Source organism: Sciurus carolinensis, chromosome 2 (assembly GCF_902686445.1).
Source record: "Sciurus carolinensis chromosome 2, mSciCar1.2, whole genome shotgun sequence".
NCBI classification, from domain to species: Eukaryota; Metazoa; Chordata; class Mammalia; order Rodentia; family Sciuridae; genus Sciurus; species Sciurus carolinensis.
In genome coordinates this window covers 94658166-94678123 of record NC_062214.1, presented here as the reverse complement: position 1 = coordinate 94678123, position 19958 = coordinate 94658166, and positions in this window count along the sequence as shown.

Sequence of the window (19958 nt, the reverse complement as noted above, 5' to 3'; positions counted from 1 at the left end):
TCACTTACTTTTGAGTCAGAGAGCTTTTCTGTGTGACTCACGTGATTATCACACATTTGGAGGTCTCCAGGGCTGATGACTTACTGCTTTGTGCTGCACTTTCTACTTTTCACAGATGAAGCATTTCTATATAAATGTGCGCTCAACTCTTTCCAATTTCCTGAAAATTATGGCATGGTAGATTGCAGCAATTGTGATAAAACTCAGTGTTTGCCTACTTTTCCTCAGCCGTGTAGACATCTGTCCTGTTCCATTCTTAGTCAATGCCTTTGTGCAAGATGATGGTTATGTTGTCCAGAGAATATGAAGACTACACAAAGTATTATCTTAGTCTCTGACTTGCAATTAACTTACCATGTTCTGCTGAGTGACAGGGAAAGATAATAAGGTGGAAATGAATTTTAGTGACTTTGAGTGTTACTTTTCAAAGTAATAATGCTCTGTAGGTCAATGCATTTGACACTGCTTGTATGAGATACAAAAATCTCAGGAACTGTCCAAACCTCCCGAATCAGAATCTGCATTTTAACTAGGGCCCCTCATTATCCACATGCATGTTTGAGATGCACCTATTTAGCAGAATGAATTTCATAGTTATAGTCAAAATCAATGTTTATAGCAGCTCAACTCACAATAGCTAAACTATGGAACCAATCTAGGTGTTCTTCAACAGATGAATGGATAAAGAAAATGTGGTGTGTGTGTGTGTGTGTGTGTGTGTGTGTGTGTGTGTGTGAAGGACTATTATTCAGCTATAAGGAATGAAATTATGGAATTTGCTGGTAAATGGATGGAGTTGGAGAAGAGTATGCTAAGTGAAATAAGCCAAACCCCAAAACCAAAAGGCTGAATGTTTTCTCTGATATGTGGGTGCTAATTCACAACAAAGGGGGTACTAGGGAAGAATAGAGTTACTTTAGATTAGGTAGAGGGGAGTGAAGGGAGGGAAAGGGGTATGGGAGTAGGAAGGATAATACAGTGAAACAGACATTACTACCTTATGTACATATATGACTGCATGACCAATGTGATCCCACATATGTATAATCAGAAAAATGAGAAATTATGCTCCATTTATGTATGATTTATCAAAATGCATAAATGCATTCTACTGTCATGTATAACTAATTAGAAGAAATAAAAAAATTTAAAAAATGTTAAGGCTCAGTTTTTTTTTTTTTTTTTTGTACTAGGGATTGGACCTAGGGGATCTCAACCACTGAACCATATTCCCAACCTTTATAATTTTTAAATTTTGAGACAGGGCCTCACTAAGTTGCTGAAGCTGGCTTTGAACTTGTGATCCTCCTATCTCAGCTTCCCGAGCTGCTGGAATTACAGGCATGTGCTACTGTACCAAGAGAAGCTCAGACATTTTTAATTTAGTACTTAAGTGATATAAGCTGACATTAGGACATTAAAGGTATTTTGATTTACTTTAAAACAATCATCTCAGAATATAGTACTAATTTTTAAACTTCAAAATGTAGATGCTTTCTATCTTCTTAATTTGGTCCCTGTTGATCTCTCATAAGTTGATTTAGGTAGAACCCTGATTGGATTTAGAAGCATGTATCAGATGACACATCAAAGTCTCTTCAAGCTTATTAATAGAAGAACAATAAAACATTCTAGACTTATTCTGTGTCAGGCCCTGTTTCCTGAGCTAACTTAGTTCTCATAGCAATTCTTTAGGATAGGTGGTATTACTATCTCCAACTTACAGGTGAGAAGACAGAGGCTTGGAAGGACTGGGTAATTTGCCTGGGTTATACAGGGAATAAGTATCAGAGATGGAATTTGAACCCAGACTAACTAGCTATGAAGAGTGTTTTCTTAAGCACTGTGCACACTACCATATAAAAACACAACACAATCACATTTTATGTAAATTTGAAATATACTACTTTGAAATCAAAGTAACCACAAAATAGAAATTGAATATATCCTTATTCATAAATTTTAATGCAAATATTTTCAAATGAAAAAGAGTGTCAAGAATCTCAATTTTGTGCTGGGGTTGTGGTTCAGTGGTAGAGTGTTTGCCTGACAAACTTGCAAATGTTAGATCTTGAGCACCAAATACAAATAAGTAAATAAAATAAAGGTATTGTGTCCATCTACAACTAAAAAAAAAAAAAAAAAAAAAATCTCAATTTTGAAGTCAATTGGTTTAGTGAGCTGGAAACTGTTAGGCAATTGCCACATGGTGGCGCCACTTCAACTAGGAAACGACCCACCGTCCTTAGTGGGCTATATGGGAAAATCATCTAGTTATTTTAGACCTGTGGGAATAATCCTTAAATGCAATATAACCCTCATGAATCTGATTTACTTGCTGTAATCTGGATCAGACAGTCTGCATTCGATTCAGATGAAAATTTCTGCTCCTTAAATTATCCTGTCACTTTTTGGGTTGTTGCATTCATTTAAAAGTTTACTTTAAAAAAGTGAATTTGGGAAGAAAGGGCTGGAAAATGTGGCAATTAAGCAACAACTCAGCATCTTTTGCTTCTAATACCATCTCAAACAGACCTTCCCTGTGAATACACAGATGATAAACCTAGCACATCTGGGGCCCTCTTTTTGGGGAATGATACACATTATTTCAAATTGGACAGTAGACTATCCAACTGTTTTCTGTTGTATAACTCACAATGTTATTTTAGTAATATCCTATCTCACTTTAGAATATTCTTTTCCACATGTATTTTATTAAAAGTTAAAGGAAATTGAAATTAATTTTGCTTCCACGTGTGTGTGACTATGTCCTTATGCATAAAATTTTAAGTAATGCAAATATCTCCAATTAAAAAATGGGAAGCTCAGACATTTATTCTTGAATACTTAAGTGATGTAACTGGACACAAAGACTTTAAAGTTATTTTGATTTGTTTTAAAACAACCATCTGAGATTATAGTGCTAATTTTTAAATTGTAAAATGTAGCCATTCTCTATCTCCTTAGCTCAGGGAAGAATATTAGAAAAGAACATGGAGTGTTATTAAACCAAGTTTGGAAATTCCTAATATAGGAAACCTGTAGAACCTTAGTAAATGCCTTTCTGCTTGGCAAGTTTTGACTATGAAGTCCTACTTGTTATAGCACGAGATCAACTAAAAAGATTTGTCCAAAGTGGTGTTTCCTCAAGAAATGAAAACCAGACAGTTCTATTGCTAAGGGATCAAAGAACATTCAAAGTCATAATTTACTGAACTAATAATAATTTTACTATAAGTTCAAGGTAAAAGTGAATTCCTCATAAGAAAACAAGTTATCTCATATCATTTTAAAACTGTCAGTTTATTCACAGGCGAGTCATTAATATATGTGCCAATATACTAGAATTATAGGCCCAATAAAACTGGAGGTTATAGTCAGTCATTAATTAAGACTTGTGGCTTTGGCAAACTGTCTGAATCAATTTTACAGACTCATGTCAAAAGTGTTCTATAATAGTTGGAAGGGTTTCCTTAGCTCACAGATGTAAAAACATGTATATTTAAATGTTGTCACTAAAGCCCTAGACTCTGCCTTGTTGGCACCATTTCCCACACTGTAAATGGAAGGTAAATGCCCACTGGAGGTAATGAATGAAAAGTAGACAACCTTGGTTCTTCTCCAGACCTCCAGCAGGTGCTTCAAGGTAGATGGACAAGAGATGATGCTAAAAAGGCAGCCTGGTTATTGAGAGATAAAGGAGCAGGACAAGATTGGGTGAGTGCCAATGTGTTCTGAGAACTTATCATGAGCTGTGTACCCCAGTGCTCAGGAGAGGAAACTTAACAGGATGATTTTGAGCATAAACACTGGATCCAGACTGCCTGGGTTTTATTCCGCCCCATCACTTATTTGCAGTATGACCTCAGTTGGTCACTTAACCTCTCTGAGTCCAAGTTCCTACATCTGTAAAATGGGGGAGAATATTAGCATTGACTTCAAAGAATTGTGAATATTAAATGAGTTTGATGTTTGTAAACACTTAGAATGGTATTTGGTACAACTTACTTATTAAAAAAAGGGTTCCTGCAGTCTTCTATTCTCTCAAAGTCCACAGTGAAGGGGTCCTCCTGGCTCTATATGTGTGAAATTATCTTTTAAAACTACAAGCAAGCTCTCTTTGTTCCGCCTCCTTGCCTACAGGATCATATTCAAACTCTTTGGTCAAGTCCTTCCCTCTGTTTTCCTGGCTCCTGAGCTTTAATTCCACTGCCTTTACCTTCCAGACACAAAACCCTGGGCAGTTCTCCAAATGTGGTAGTTTTTGTCTCCAAACTTTGCTTATGCCATCCTGCTCCACAAAATATTCTTTCCTTTTTGCATAGGTGGTGAACTTTATCGAGGTCTATCTTGAATGCTATGTCCTTCTCTTTGACTTCCTCCTACTTAGCATCATTCCCTCAACAATGAATTAATTGTGTTACAGCCATCCTTCTCTTTGAAACTGTTGTATGCCATCCCTTGATGTGCGCCTCTAAATTATAAACATCTAAAGGTCACTTATTTCCATAAACATCTGTTAGATAAGCATTGGTTGAATGAAGCCTGTTGTTGATTCCATAGTATTATTGCCTTTCAATGCAGCCCCATCTTCCATCTTTCTCTATCCCACCCTGGATTTTGATTCCTGGAGAGTCAGGTGTTTGTTTGTTTGTTTTTGGTTGGTACTGGGGGTGGAACCTAGGGCATTCTACCATTGAACTACATCCCAGCCCTTTTTTAAAAAAAATTATTATTATTGTACACAAATGGGATACATACTATTTCTCTCTTTGTACATGAAGTAAAGGCACACCATTTGTGTAGTCATACTTTCACAAAGGATAATAGTGTTTGATTCATTCTGTTATTTTTTCCTTCCCCTCTTTTCCCTCTATACAATTCCTCTTTCCTCCATTCTTACCTCCTTCCCACCTGCCACTATGTGTCATCATTCACTGATCAGGGAGATCATTCGTCCTTTGGATTTTTGAGATTGGCTTATCTCACTTTTCATGATATTCTCCAATTTCATCCATTTGCCTGCAAGTGCCATAATTTTATTATTCTTTATGGCTGAGTAATATTCCATTGTATATATATACCACAGTTTCTTTATCTATTCATCAATTGAAGGGCATCTAGTTTGGTTCCACAATCTGGCTATTGTAAATTGAGCAGCTATGAATATTGTTGTGACTGTATCTCTGTAGTATGCTGATTTTTAGTCCTTTGGGTATAGGCCGAGGAGTGGGATAGCTGGGTCAAATGGTGGTTCCATTCCAAGTTTTCTAAACCACTGCTTTCCAGAGTGGCTGCACTAATTTGCAGCCCCACCAGCCCTTTTTATTTTTTATTTTGAGTCTCAAATTTACAATCCTCCTCCCTCAGCCTCCTGAGTTGCTGGGATTACAGGCGTGTACCACCATGCCCAGGCTAGAGTTCTAGGTTTTCTAATTAAGTCTCTGTCTGGTATTTGCCCAAGCACCAGAGACAGTACAAACAACTTCCTAAAAGTTAGAAGGGGATGGACTTACACTTGGGCTGGTTTCCAGCCCTAGCCCTGCTGGATCCTGAGCCCATACAGAATACATGCCACTGTCCTGGGTCCTGTAAGCACTTATCATCTGAAGAGGGTTGTCTGCCTATTATAGACAGTATTTTCCTGGAAACAAAAAGGAATAAGTAAAATTCTCTGTATTTTGGATTCTTATATATTTAATAAATATATTTAAATATAGAACATGAGAGCTGCCCCTGACATATGCATTAACCATTATCTGTGGTCTGTAGTTTGTTTGTCTTAGGGAAAGATCTTAGGTAAATGTTGTAGAAGTTCTTCCTTCTCCATGCTATTTTGGGGCTAATGATTCAACCAACACCCCAGTCATAGTAGGACACTCTCTCAGGTTGCTAATCCATGGTTATTGCTTTACATTGTTTGGCAATGTGTGTTTGGGTGTTGACATCAACATTTGTTTATGCTTTAAAGGATTTTTCAGTCATGACCATTTTATTGTGAATAGAATTCAGATTCTTCAAGATTTCTTTTTAGTTCAATTTTTACTGCTCTGACTTTCATGAAATGCGATATTGGGATAGGTGAAGTCTTAAGGATGTAAAGTGCCACTTGGGATGGTTAGAGGTGTTTTCTTTTGAATTTCTGTAACATTTTGAATCTAATTAAGTATCTCCAACCAGCAGAGATCCTGAGTAGAAAATTAAAAAATTCTTAGAATACATCTTTCATAAACATGAAGACACAAGTACCCTGGACAGCCCCTGTGCTGTGTACTCTCAAGTAAGAACTATTTTTTGGAAAGTAAACAAATGAAGGGCTGATATATCTTGATAATTTGTAAAAAAACAAACAAACAAAAAAAACCCCCAAAAAACCCAAAAAACCCCCAAATCTTCTCTCCTATTTTGTCTGATTGGGAATGAGGTACAGGACAACAAACATGATTATGAACCTAAAGTGCCTCATTGATTGCTAACATGAAAGCATGTTAATGCCCTTCACATCATTTAATTAGAGTAGGGGAATCAACCCACGCAGCCTATGCCCAGAGAGGGGTTAACATGCATCACTACACATAGGAGTCTTGGGGACTAGTGTTTAAGCCTTCAGTTCTGATTGACTTCTCCATAGGGCACCTTCAACATGAACTTCATTAGATGTATCTGTTCTAAATGAGAGGTAAAATGTATGCTTCTGAAGCATCCTGGAGTCACTGCCATCCTGGGAGCAGTGAAATGAAAATTGAAGTACTTTAACCAGGTCATTTCTTTCTCTTTTCATTCTACTGCATACCCCACCCTATGAATTATATTACATATACTGTATGCTATATTTAGCTATAAAATGGCATGTTATGAATAAATTTTGGTGTTAGGATTTAGTCTGCTTTTAAATCTTATTTTATTTAACTCACATCTTTTTTTCCCCCCAAGATGTACTATAAAAAGAAAGAAGGCAGGAATTGACCTCTTACGATGTGCGCTGTGGTGTGAGATGGACGTCTCCCACAAGTCTTCAGGGGAGGTATTATTCTTCCCACGTACAAGGAAGCTGAGCTCCTGGTGGTTATGTAGCATTGTGTGTGAGGCCTGGGACCTTTGTCTGTTACCCATCCACAGGCTCCTTCTGCTACACAGGGGTTGGCAAACTGTGGCCCATGGAGTGCCTCCTGTTTCATAAAGTTTCACTGGGGTACAGTCATGTGTATTCATTTATTTGTTATCTGTGGATGCTTTTGTCCTATAATGGCAAAGCGGAATGGTTGCAAAAGAGATATAGGGCCCACAAGCCTAAAATATATAAGATCTAGGCTTTTACAGAGGGAGTTTGCTGATTATTGGTAGTCCACTATTCCTAAGGAGATATTGTATATTTCTTTAATAACATAGGGTCAAGCTTTTCTTTTTTCCAAAATTGCTTTCTTCCCATCCAATTTCAATATTGGTGTAAAGTATTCTACAAATTTCAGAGCACTAAAAAGTAACAAAGAAGAAAATGAAAATCATTTATAATTCTGCTATCCAAAGATCGCTAAGGCTATTGTTCAAAAGTTTTTCATTGTGCACATGTACATGTAACATTTTTCAAAAATAAAATAAAACTATATGTGCTGCTATTATTTGATTTTTTTACTTGATATATTTTGGACACTCTCCATGCAAGCATTTGTTAATGCCTATTCTTGTCATCATTTTAATGACTGCATATTATTTGATTTTTATGATTTCACCATAACTTATTTAGCTGATGAGCTTTTATTTATTTGTGGAAAGGAAGAGAAACTCAACAAATTGCTTTCTGCTAGGCAAAAAGAATACCACCCAAAGTTACAAAGATTTCTTAATTACAGTAGAATTATAGGTTTATTTGCAGCTTAATCTAGAGTTGGGCTCATTTGCATACTGACAAATCTTGAGAAATGTGTGAAGCTCTTTATTCTGGGAACAGTGAGGGCTATTTGAATACTTTCCAGTGACCCCTGTAAAAGCAAGCATTTCATATTTGAGGTCAACACTTTTGATACATTGCTGGTTCCGTGTCTGGATGTTTCCCTCCTTTGTTGCATTAAAGCAGAAGTAAACATACTGCTTGATAACATGGATAATTAGATTGTTATACCAAATAATAGCTTTATCTATGCTAGCATTTTGGCCTGGAATAAAATAATACAAATTGTGGAATAAAGAATGCTAAAGACCCTCAAATATGAACTCATTTTCTAAATGAGGAAATGGGGCTCAGAGAGCTAACTTCTAGTACCATGCTCTTTTTGTGAAGTTTTAAAATTTCAAATAAGCTTTAACTGAGGTCATCAATATATAAAGAAATGCAGATAAAAGAACAGCTGCCATAGCTGAAGCAGGGCAGAGGGCTGCATGTACCTGGTCAGCCTTCTCTCTGCCTGCAGAGTTGGTCCCCTGGGTTCAAGACCATTCACATTATCTTCTGCCTTCGTTGGATCTTGGACCCTGAATTAGATTCATTTCTTGTGTTTCTTTTCTGCTCCTTACTCCCCAACACCCCTTGGTATTTTAAGAAAACTTGTTTATCTGGAAGACTTTTGACTGGGAGTTCTTATCTTTTCTTTCCTGGGTGTGTGTGTGGTGGAGTACTGGGGATTGAACTCAGGGGCACTCAACCCTATTTTGTATTTTATTTTAGAGACAAGGTCTCACTGAGTTGCTTAGTGCATCTCTTTTGCTGAGGCTGGCTTTGAATTCCAGATCCTCCTGCTCAGCCTCCTAAATTACTGGGAATTATAGGCATGCACCACTGCACCTGGTTCTGGGAGTTAGTTTCTTCCATTTCCACCAACCATCTCTAACCAAGAAGAATTAGGGTTGGATGCAAAAAAACTCTGTTGCATGGAGACCTGGTCTTAAAGGACAGAAAAAAAATTTTTTCTAGTGATATTGTTCCAACTTCAGAGCAGCATTTTAGTGATGAACATTATACTATTAATGGTCAAATATATTCAGCAAATGTTCATTTTTGCTATTCAATGGCACCTTGCCATAGAAGTGATCAGAGAGCAAGCACAAAAAATTTACTGTAATTTTAGGGACATTTTTATTTCAACACTTTATGAAAGGTGAACCACTCTATTACCTAATTCAGTGGTATAAATAAGAATTATTAAAACCCATCTGGATTATTACTTTATTGACGTTTCTCACCTGCACATTCTGTAATATACAGTGTTTATCTTGGACTGACAGTACCTTGCAGCACAAAAAGAAAATTGAAAACCAGATCTTCTCTAAGAGAAAAGCAAGATCATTATGTAAACAGCAGCCAGGTCTCATCCAGGATATGTCACATAAATATCACCCCATCAAACAAGAAATGTAAATTATTGTACATACGCTGTAATTGAAAATTGTATTATACATTAGTGAAGTCACCCATTTATCTAATCACAATCAGTTCCCATAAAATCTCATTTAGGAAAGTTGAGTGCAATGCAGAGGAGGTGGCTATGAGAATTTCAATCATGGAAATCTAAGTTTGAGTTGAGATCTCAGTAAGGTCTCCAGTTTTTTTTTTTTTTTTTTTTTTTTTCTTTTCTCTCCTGGTGCTAAGGACTGAACTCAGGGTCTTCCATATGCTAGGCAAACACTCTACCACTGAGCCACATCCCCAGCTATAAGTTGGGTTTTGTTGATCCTCAGGCATACCTTTCAAGTTTTTGGTGTTATCTACATAACCTAGCCTTTCATTTGGGAAAAGAGATGAGGTCAGCCTGCATTCATGGTCTTGTTTCTAAATCCTGATTCAAAAGTCCAATGCATGGTGCCATCTAAGTGATTTCTGGGTTTTCTCATCGCTCTGGGATCAGATTGTGGTCACTTATATTCATTTATTTGTTCATATATTCTTTTATTCAACAAGTCTTTTCTTACTCCTTCATATGTCCAAGTTTATGGAGTTGAGGCTAATATAAGTAGAAAAATCACACCAATACATGCATAATTCCAAACTGTGATGGATGCAAAAAGAAAGATATATGGTGCTATGGAGCATAGAACAGATCTACTTTGGCAGGGGTCATTAACCAAGAGCAGGAATGGGTGAGGAAAGAACAAATACCAAGCAGAGGTGATTTCCATGTAAAGGCTTGAAGAGGAGGAAAGTGGAGCATAAGAAATACTAAGCCCCAAGTAAGGGTGGGCGGTGCCAGATGAGGCTAGGAAGCTGGTGAGGTGGAGAAGAGCAATAATCTACAAAATCCTACAGATCTTGTTAAGATTTTGGGTTGTAGAGCAAATGCATTTGGAAACCATTGAAAAACTTGGTGAGGGGGGCTAAGGAGATGACAGCAGAGAAGTATACAACCTGATTTATATATGAAAAAATCCCTTGAGCAGGACATGAAGAGCCAATGGAAGCAGGGCGGGGTTGTCATTGGGAGGTCAGTTAGAGGCTGTTGTAATGCAGGGGAAATCTGATTATAGGTCAGGCAAGGATAGAGAGTGATGGATATGAAGAGGAGTGAATGGGTTTTAGGAGATATTTGTGAGTTGGGATATTTACGAGCTATTCATAGGACTGGGATGTTTGATGCTGGGGAGGGATGAGTGAGAGAAAGGTATTAGGGATGCCTCCTGGGTTAGTGGCTTGAATATCTAAATATGTGGCATTGCAAATTCCTGACACAGGGAACGTGCCTTCAGGAGGGCAGCAGCCTCATTGGGCCACTTCATGTTTTTCTTTGCCATATCTATTGCCATAACAAATTATAAGTTGTGGGCCATCGCTCTTCCCCATAATGATGACAAATGAAGGGGTTGAAGCTACTTCCCAGTCATCTTGGAAAGAACACTGTGAATTTCCTTTCTGAATTTATCAATATAAAATGTGCTAATGGATATTAATATTTGTTCATGGCAAATATGAATTTGGTTGTATTCAAATCTCTCACCAACTGCCAGGACAGCTTCACTATCATCCTCTTAGATTTTCAATGGACACAATATAAAGTGTGTGTGTGTGTGTGTGTGTGTGTGTGTGTGTGTGTTGAAGTTTGCCCTATGCAATGTCTTGATTATGTATTCTAATGAAAGAGAGTGTATTTTTGAACCATCATGAACAATAATCATCATAATATATTGTAATTTATGGACATCCATGCCTGAAGAACTCCAGGCATTTTAATAGGAAACAACTAAGAGAATAACTTGCAATCAAACAAGGCAATATGCCCAAATAAATAAATTCCAGAGTTGGTCCATAAATAAACTTCTATACTCAGGACTCAACATTAAAAAAATGCTCCATATGAAAATGGGAAAGATTTTTTAAAAAAGTCACAATCATTCTTTTTACCTTGAAGTGTGCTGCAGTCATACAAGCTGAGTACTGGGGTAGTGCCTGGGTCCCTGACTATTTCACACATATTATATTTCCGGGAAGCTGACACCTATCATATCAAAGGCTACTGATCATTTGATAGCCTCATCAAGAGAAGCATCAACATGCCAATTCCCAGCCTGTCTTGGAAGGATCCAGGCCTGAGAATTAGACTCTAGCCATCAGGTGGAGCAGAAGGAGACTTCTATTCATCTGACCCTCTGCCAAAAAGGCTTTGTGTGGGTTTTAATTTTTTTGGTGTAGAGAATGACACAGGTTCCTAGCTTTTGCAATAGCAGAGGCAACAGGGTAATCCCCACTGATTTTAAAGGCAGATTCCTGGTATAGAAGTGGCACTGGAGACAGAGGAGAGGCAGCATTCCCTGGTGGTCAGGGCAGAAGCAATGGCCATCTGTGTGGCATGATTGAGGCCTTGATTTTGGAAGCTTAGCTTCAGTAATGGTGCTCCTACCCTCTGACCAATTCCGTAAATTCCCTGGTATCCTTCCCTGACCCTCTCTGATGAATACTTAGATTACCTCCACCTAGCTTCAACAAGTGGTAACTTTTCACTATATTTAATTTATCCTTCTACTAATATATCTTTTAAATTTTATTTTTCATTTTTGGGTATACCACTTAAAAGTTGTCCACCTGAAAGTTGTTGGCCTTCTGACACATTACCTCAATAATTCAGAGTACATCTCCCAAGGATAAGTATAATCTCCCACAAAAGTATACACTGTGTCCATGCCTAAGACAATTATCATTATCATAGTACTGTGAGAATTACAGTTCATAGTTAAATACTTCCAGTCAGAGAATGTCTTATAACTATTTTTTTGAAACAAGATCCAGTCTAATTTCACTATTGCAGTTTAGTCTCTTTCAGTCTATAGCATTTCTAGGTGTGAAATTTTATTCAAGACATTGACTTTTTGGAGGTTAGAGCATTGTTTCACAGGCTATTCTACTTTCCAGATTAATCTAATAGTCCTTTCTTGGTATTTTGAAATTTATTCTTTCTCCTTATATTCTATGTAAATCTGAAATTAGGCATAGGAGTGTGATTAGGTTCAAGTTAACACTTTTTTTTTTGGCAAGCATATTTCATAGGTTGGATTGTGTGCACCAGACACAAACCAGTGTCTCGGTATTAGTGATACTGAGTGTGGTCATTTGGTTAGGATGGTCACTAACAGATCTCTCTATTTCACAGGTTCATGTTTTCCTTTTGTATCTTGCAAGAAGCAATCTGTGCTTTGTCACCTATGAATATCCTCTGCCTCCAAACATTTTTTTATCTTAAGATCTTAATATCCACTGGTGATGTTTGCATGGAAATATCTTTTTAGCACTCTTTTTCTCCTTTATCAGTCAAAATTAGTTTGTTGCTTGTCATTAACAACCCTGGTTTAGTAAATCATCTATTAGAAAGAAGCAGCAAGGACCTAGTAGACTGGAGAGCTACTTTGGACTCATCAACTGGCTGTGTTACCTTGAGCTGTGCTTGACCCCTAGGTATAGTGCTAATTAGTGCTAATAGATCCCATCACAAGAAACTACCCTGAATTTGTACACCTTTCACTTCCCCCCAACTGTTCTATGACATTTTCCATTTATATCTTTCTTTTCTTTGCTCCATTTTCATATTCATGGAGTAAGTGGGGCAATGGTTGAAGGGGAAAGGGAATACAGTTGGATAAGGGTTAAGAGGTTCCGTTGCACCCCCCACATAGCTGACCCAGACAAGTCACAGAAATCCAACTGGTCCAGTTCTTGAGTGCCAACTGCTTCACAGAATTCAAAGAGCAACACAATGTGAAACTTCTCTTTGGGGGAATCCCCAGCTTGGTGAATTGTAATGTATGTAGTTTTGCATGCCTCCGTATGGATTTCTTATTTCCAATCAATTCTGTTTCTCTTCTCCAATGTGAGCACCTTGAAGGAAATGAAGCATTATACATTTAAAGTTTGTTGGATGAATAGTGAATAAATGTCAACTCACATGTAAATGTAATTATCTATAAATCTCTACATTCTTGACCCCTTTTACACACACATACACACACCACACACACATTTATCATCTATCATCTATCTATCTATCTATCTATCATCCATTTATCTCACAAGGCAATGCTTTCATGAGGTGGTAAGGTATGTGTTATAATCCCTTGTAGTTTCTCTCATGCCGGGCTAGCTCAGATGCAGGGTAAGGGTGCAGAGTCGAGACCCAGACTCCAGGAACTGGGTGGAAGCAGGCTTGTGGCAAGCAGTGTGCAAACTCGTTTATTGCAGGAACAGCTATACATTTTATAGGTTTCTTGCCCAATCACAAAGCGCCATGGGGGATCAGACCACCAGGCTCCTATAGGGGTTCCCTTGGTAACACTGGGTCAATTTGGGGGAGTTGCATACTTTCCTAGGTGGCCAGAGTGGAATGCGCCTCTCCGCAGGTTTTCCTGTTGGGCCTGAATGTGTGAAATTTTTCCTTACACCCTTGAGACGTTCACTGCTGCCAGCCAAGAACTAGGATTTCTCCCAACAATCCCTGTAACAGATGAAGAAATTGGGACACCAAGTGGTCAACTCAGTTGACCAAGTTTCTAGTTAGTCAATGGCAGAAGTAGGTACAAGTTTCCCAAACTGTTTCTTGTTACCATGAGTAAGTTCTACGAAAAATGATCATCCAGAACTGGCTTAAAGAAATACATGCAATGTTCAGCCCACATAGACCTTGGAATCTCCAGACTACGAAATGCTACCTGCTCACCTCTGAGTCTTCACCCTAGAGCTGGACCAGTGAATAGTTCTGTGTCTAGGCCTCAACTGACTGGGTGGAGGTGACCCCACTGCTACTGTGCTGCTTACCAATTCCCGTAGATGCCCTCAGTTTTTAGTGTAATTGATGTGTCATAGGCTTCATTCTGTGATTTGTTGTGGCTTCATTGATTAACAAGGGTTTGGCAGAGCCCAGTGTTTTTCTGCTGTTCTCTCTGGCAAGAATGTTTGTTCAGTAAACAAAAAGGAAGGGGGTAGGAATGAAAGCACAGAGACTATCTCTCCCTTTCGGGTGTCCCTGAATCAGTCAGGGTGTATTTAAAGAAACTTGGTATGGTTTCCACAACTGGTCCCTTTAGTTTTCTAGGGGAGTCATGGAGCCCCTTTTGATTCTATATGTAAAAACTTACAGAATTTTATGAAAAGTTACTGATATGGAAGACCTGGCTGCTTTCCTAGAAAACACCAAACACAATGAAATGTAGTGCAGCCTATAGAAGAAAAACCCTGATGGTGATAAAACTTTAGTTATCTCTGGAGGTGTGCATCCATAGGGAAGGGGTAAGAAAAGGACTTTGGTGATGGGAATGTTATACATATTTATTTTGTTTTATTTTTGATTGGCATGTAACTGTACATCTTTAGGGGGTATAATATGATGATGCATGTATATTACGTAATGGTCAAATCAGGGTAATTAACATACCCATTACCTTAAAAATTTAATCATTTCTTTGTGATGAGATCATTCAAAATCCTTTCCTCTACCAATGCTGAAAAATATATTAAAGGTAATTATGTGCATTAGAACATGAGGACTTATTCCTCCTATCTAACTGTGACTTTGAACCTATTGCCCAAACTCTCCCCTTGTCTCCTCCCCTACTCTCTCTGGCTTCTGGTAACCATAGTTCACTTTTTTTTTTTTAATCCACAGAATAGTGAATATGAATGCTGATATTTGTCTTTCTGTGCTTGGCTTATTTCACTTAACATAACGCTCTCCAGTTCTAACCACATTGCCACAAATGGTGGGATTTCATCTTTCATTATGGCTGGACAGTGTTCTATTGTGTACCTATTCCTCTTTTGCCTTATCTGTTTACCCACTGATGGACACTTTGGTTGATTCCATTTCTTTGTTACTGTGAATTTTGCTGCAACGAACATGGGAGTGCAGATGTCTCTTCAACAGACTGATTTCAGGAAATATTGTCCATCTTGTTGTGCATGGTATTTACCAGTGTGTGTGTGTGTGTGTGTGTGGGTGTGTGTGAAAATTCAGGGTGTACACTCCCAACTTTGGCACTTCACTCTGTATGTTATGATCTTATAAATTTCTTCTTCTTAGAATATGTCCCGCTGTGATGGCAAGGAGTGTTGAGTTCAGGGCCACTTTACTCTGGTGGTTCACATTTCATTCTCTTCACTTCTTCAGAGAAGCCTTCACTGACTGTGGCAAAGAGAGCCCACCCTCCCTTCTGCACTCTTTCCAATTACCTGATTTATTTTCTCCACTGCACTTATCATTCTCTGAAAATAGCTTGTTTATTAATGCACTTACTGGCATTAATCTCTGGCCGCCAGGATGTGAGTTCTGCGATGGCAGTGCTTTTGATTGTCTTGTTTCCTGAGGGATTCCCAGGAGGAAACATGTTGGTTGTCTGACTGATAGGGTGGAGATGCTTGAGGCTTGGTATTAGGACTGTGTTAACAGGATGAGTGTTACCAAAATAAGGTTAGAAGATCATATATTGTTCATGTTGAGGACTTGGGACTGTGGCCAGAGCCAAGAGTTAGAGTTGCATGGGCCAATGTCCAAAGCACAAGTCAGCAAACAAAGCAATGGTTAAACTCTGGCAGGAGTGGCCATCAGGCTGGAGGGGAGGGCAACCTGAATGTGCTGAGCCAGGGCTGCACTCTGCACCAGTGATGGCCCACAGATGGGTCCGTACAGAGGTTTGAACTGCCTCCTGAAGTTAGAATAGACTGGTGGGTTCCAACCAGGGGCAGTTTTACCTTCCAGGGAATATCTGGAGACACTTTTAGTTGTCACAGTTGTGGGGAAAGGGTCATTGGCATTTAATGAATAGAGATCAGAGATGTTGCTAAGTATCTCGCAGCAAGAGTCATCTAGTCAAAAATACCAGTAGTTACCTGGATGAGAAACCTGGGAATAGAGGTCAGGACAGGCCCCATATGAAGTGGGAAGAGATTGGAATCTGTGCTTTGAAAATGTATAAATACTCTGCCCTACATGGTTAAAAGCAAAGGACAATTTTCTGAGGAAAAGATTTCTTGTCCTCATGTTAGCTTTTATGGACATCCCTTTCTTCACAGCAAAGGTTGGTCAGTTTCTAAACATATTTCACAGTGGTCTTCTGGAATTTAAAGCCTAAAACTGATGTGAGTTTTCTTCACTGCATGCGCTCCTACTCCTGGCAGCTGTGTCTGACAACCAGTCTGTCTTGGGCTGCAGGCCAATTTCTTTAATGAATCTCTCTAATTTAATTCATATTTTTTCCACCTCTCTATTAAGTACCACCCAGGCTCATCGAGTCTAATATTTGAACCAAACACATTTAATGACTGTCCCTTCATTAAACATTACAAGCTCTTTAAGGCCTTGGCAGACAGGTGCCCCCTTCGATAACCTAGAGCCCCAGCAAAGTCAACAGCCACTGCCAAGTTAAACCCTCTGCTTCCTTCCTTCTAGCTGGGGCGGGAGTCTCGTGGGTGAGACAGGCTTCATCACTGGGGAAGCATAAGTTTTCCAGGCCAATGGATTCGTTGCTCTGGCCATATCTCATGCCTTGACACTAGATGTCAGCGAAGGGTAATTGTTGTCTCAATTTAAAGGCCAGCTCAGGTAGCTGCTGGCACCCTTGGTTCATGTTTTATAGCAAAGGTGAAGTATGGCTCCGTTCCCATCACACACATATATTACAATAAAAGGGGATATCGGTGCCTAGTGTTTTTAAAGGCTGGTCATAAAAGATGAATAACGAGGCAGTTTAAAGCTAAAAGACAGCTGCCAAGCTCAATGGCCATGATGGATGCCAAACACCCAGTGTGGAGAAAACCCGCTCCTCCGAGACCACCATCCAAAAAATTAATTACTACAATTCAGCATCTTTAAATGTGCCACTTAATATACTGCTACCATAATTAAATTTCCAGCCCTGTGACCTTGAGACCATTTCCTGAGATAATAAATGAGATCAAGGTTTAATCGATGCAGATGCAAGTAGAAACTGTCCAAGGATGCAAAGAGCCATTGCACTAGAAGTCAAGGTTGGGGGGTGGGGCGGGGTGGCCAGGGTGGAACAGAGCTCTGCCACTGTGTTGAGCTTGTCCTGCTTAAAGAGGGGCGTATCCTAAAGTTCCTGTATTGGCCAACCAGGACACCACAGTGAGGTGGAAACAGTACTGAACTAAGAGCCAGAAGAAGCAGGTGTTCTTGTCAGAGCCGGGTTGCAAAAACTCAGTCACTTCTCCCTGGATATTAGGAGGGCCATAGAACACACTCTCCACAGATCTTTCAAGCTCTAAAGTTCTGATTCTTTTTTCAAACTCTATGAGAGCAACACATTACCTGCCCCTTTTCCTCCTCCTTCCCTCCTAGAAATAGCCACCCTACCCCAGGCCCCTCCAACTATCCTTTAGAAATTGTGAAGTATGTAATTAGATTTCTCTGTCCACTGCCGGGGGCTATTGGTGGTGGTGGTTGGTGAATAGGGTTTGTTAGTATCTTCCCCTGTAGAATGAATGTCATTGTCTTAATAGCCAGGTTCTCTGAGGGCTAAGGATACTCCCTTATCCAGCTAACCTTAGGTTATACTTAGTTCTTTGCTAAGTGAAGGGTTAATTCTCAAATAGAAGAGCACAGGAAATGAAAGGGCTTTGTAGAGAAACTAGGTAAAATGAGAACCAAAGGCAGATTTAAAGAGCAGGGCCACATGCAGTCAGGAAACTATATGTGGAAGGAAGAGTGGGTTACCCTAACCCCATGCTTTGAGCATGGGCACACAGTGATGCCCACATTCAGTTTTAATTAAAAATTATTAAACAACAACTAGGCTCTAGGAACTCAGCTAGAGACTTGTCCTTGTCTTCAATTTGTTCATAGCATAAATTAAGAAAACAGGAAGAAATTATTTCATAACTATGGTAATATGGGTTTGTATAAGATACTTGTTAGACTGACTGGAACCTTGTTAGCTTTTCCTTTTATTAGTCCCCCATTCTAGCTTTTTAATCCCTGCCAGTTGATTGGTCTTTCTGGTTTGAATATGACTTTTCCCCACCAAAACTCATGTCAACGCTCAGTCCTCAGTATAATTAAGTGGTAGTGGGCCATTAAGAGGGGTTAGGGTTAGGATTAATCTCTCATAAATGGATTAATGTTTTTCTTTCAAATGGTTTAGTTTCTTGGGAGTTTGGACTCCTTTTGCTCTCCTCTGTACATGCCCACTTGCCCTTCTTCTTTCTGCCACAAATTTAAGCAATATGAGGCCCTCACCAGAAACCAAAAAAGAGCCAGCACCATGTTCTTGGTCTCCAGAAACATGAGCCAAAATAAATCTTTTTCTTTAGAAGTTACCCAGTCTCAGGTATTCTGTTATAGCAACAGAAAACAGACTAAGACAAGTAGTGATATCAAACCCAAACATAAACACAGAAAACAAAGCTTTAATTCATCATAGCCTAAGAAAGTTTCTTCAACATTAGTGTTTTTCTTTAAATCAATATTGAATAAATCTCTAAGCTTATTCACCTGTCCCCTGTCCCCACACCAAAAGTCCAAGGCAATGAATCTCTGATGGGAGTAATTTCTGAGAATACCTGAAGATGTTTTGGTGGTTACAACTGAGATGCAGAGTGCTGTTGGCATCTAGTAAGGAGAGGCTAGAGATGCTGTGGAATATCCCACAATACAGGATAACTGCCACCAGAAATCTTGGTCTAAGGGAGTTGCTGCACTTTTGTCACCCAAAATTCATAGGTTGAAATCCTGGCCTCAAATGTGATGGGACCTTTGGGAGGTAATTATGTCATGAGGTAAAAAACCATTAGAGAGCTCTCTCTCTGCTCTGCACCATGCGAGGATACAATTATAAGATGACCATCTGCAAACAAGGAAGCAAGCCCTCACCAGACATCAGATCTGCCAGCACCTTGATCTTGGACTTCCCAACCTACAGAATTATGAGAAATAAATTTCTGTTTGTTTAAGCCAAACAGTCTATGGTATTTCTGTTACAGAAGGCTGAATTGACTACATCAGTAGTCTGACTGACTCAATCTAACCAATTAAGGGTAATGGAATCAATCCCACATCTGGTGTGTCTTTGGTTCTTAGTGTACCAAGATAATTGGTTTTGCTGATTTTTTTTAGTAATGAATTACTTTGGTGTGGGTGGTGGAGGCTCAAGTGTGTTACCAGTTGGCTAAGGCAGGCATTGAGCACTCCTGGAATCCTGAGCTAAAGGAGGGATTGTAGGCAGGGATCATCAGAGGGAATAAGAATAATTATTGTGACAGAGGTCTTGAGGGAGAACATTGAACAAAGGACTGAACCCTGGAGCAGTCTGAAATTAAGGGAGAACCAGCAGAGAAAACTGGGAAGGAGTGATCATAAGAGCAGAAGGAGAATCAAGAGAAAGATGCCCCAGAATTAAGATGAAGTCAGTCTTTCATGAAGGAGAGAGGATCCATAATGCCAAATGCTGCTGAGAGATCAAACAAAACAGAAATACTGCATTTTGGAGTTGAGGTCATTGGAGAATGTGACAACGGCTTTTTCAGTAGTGTGGAGGGAGAA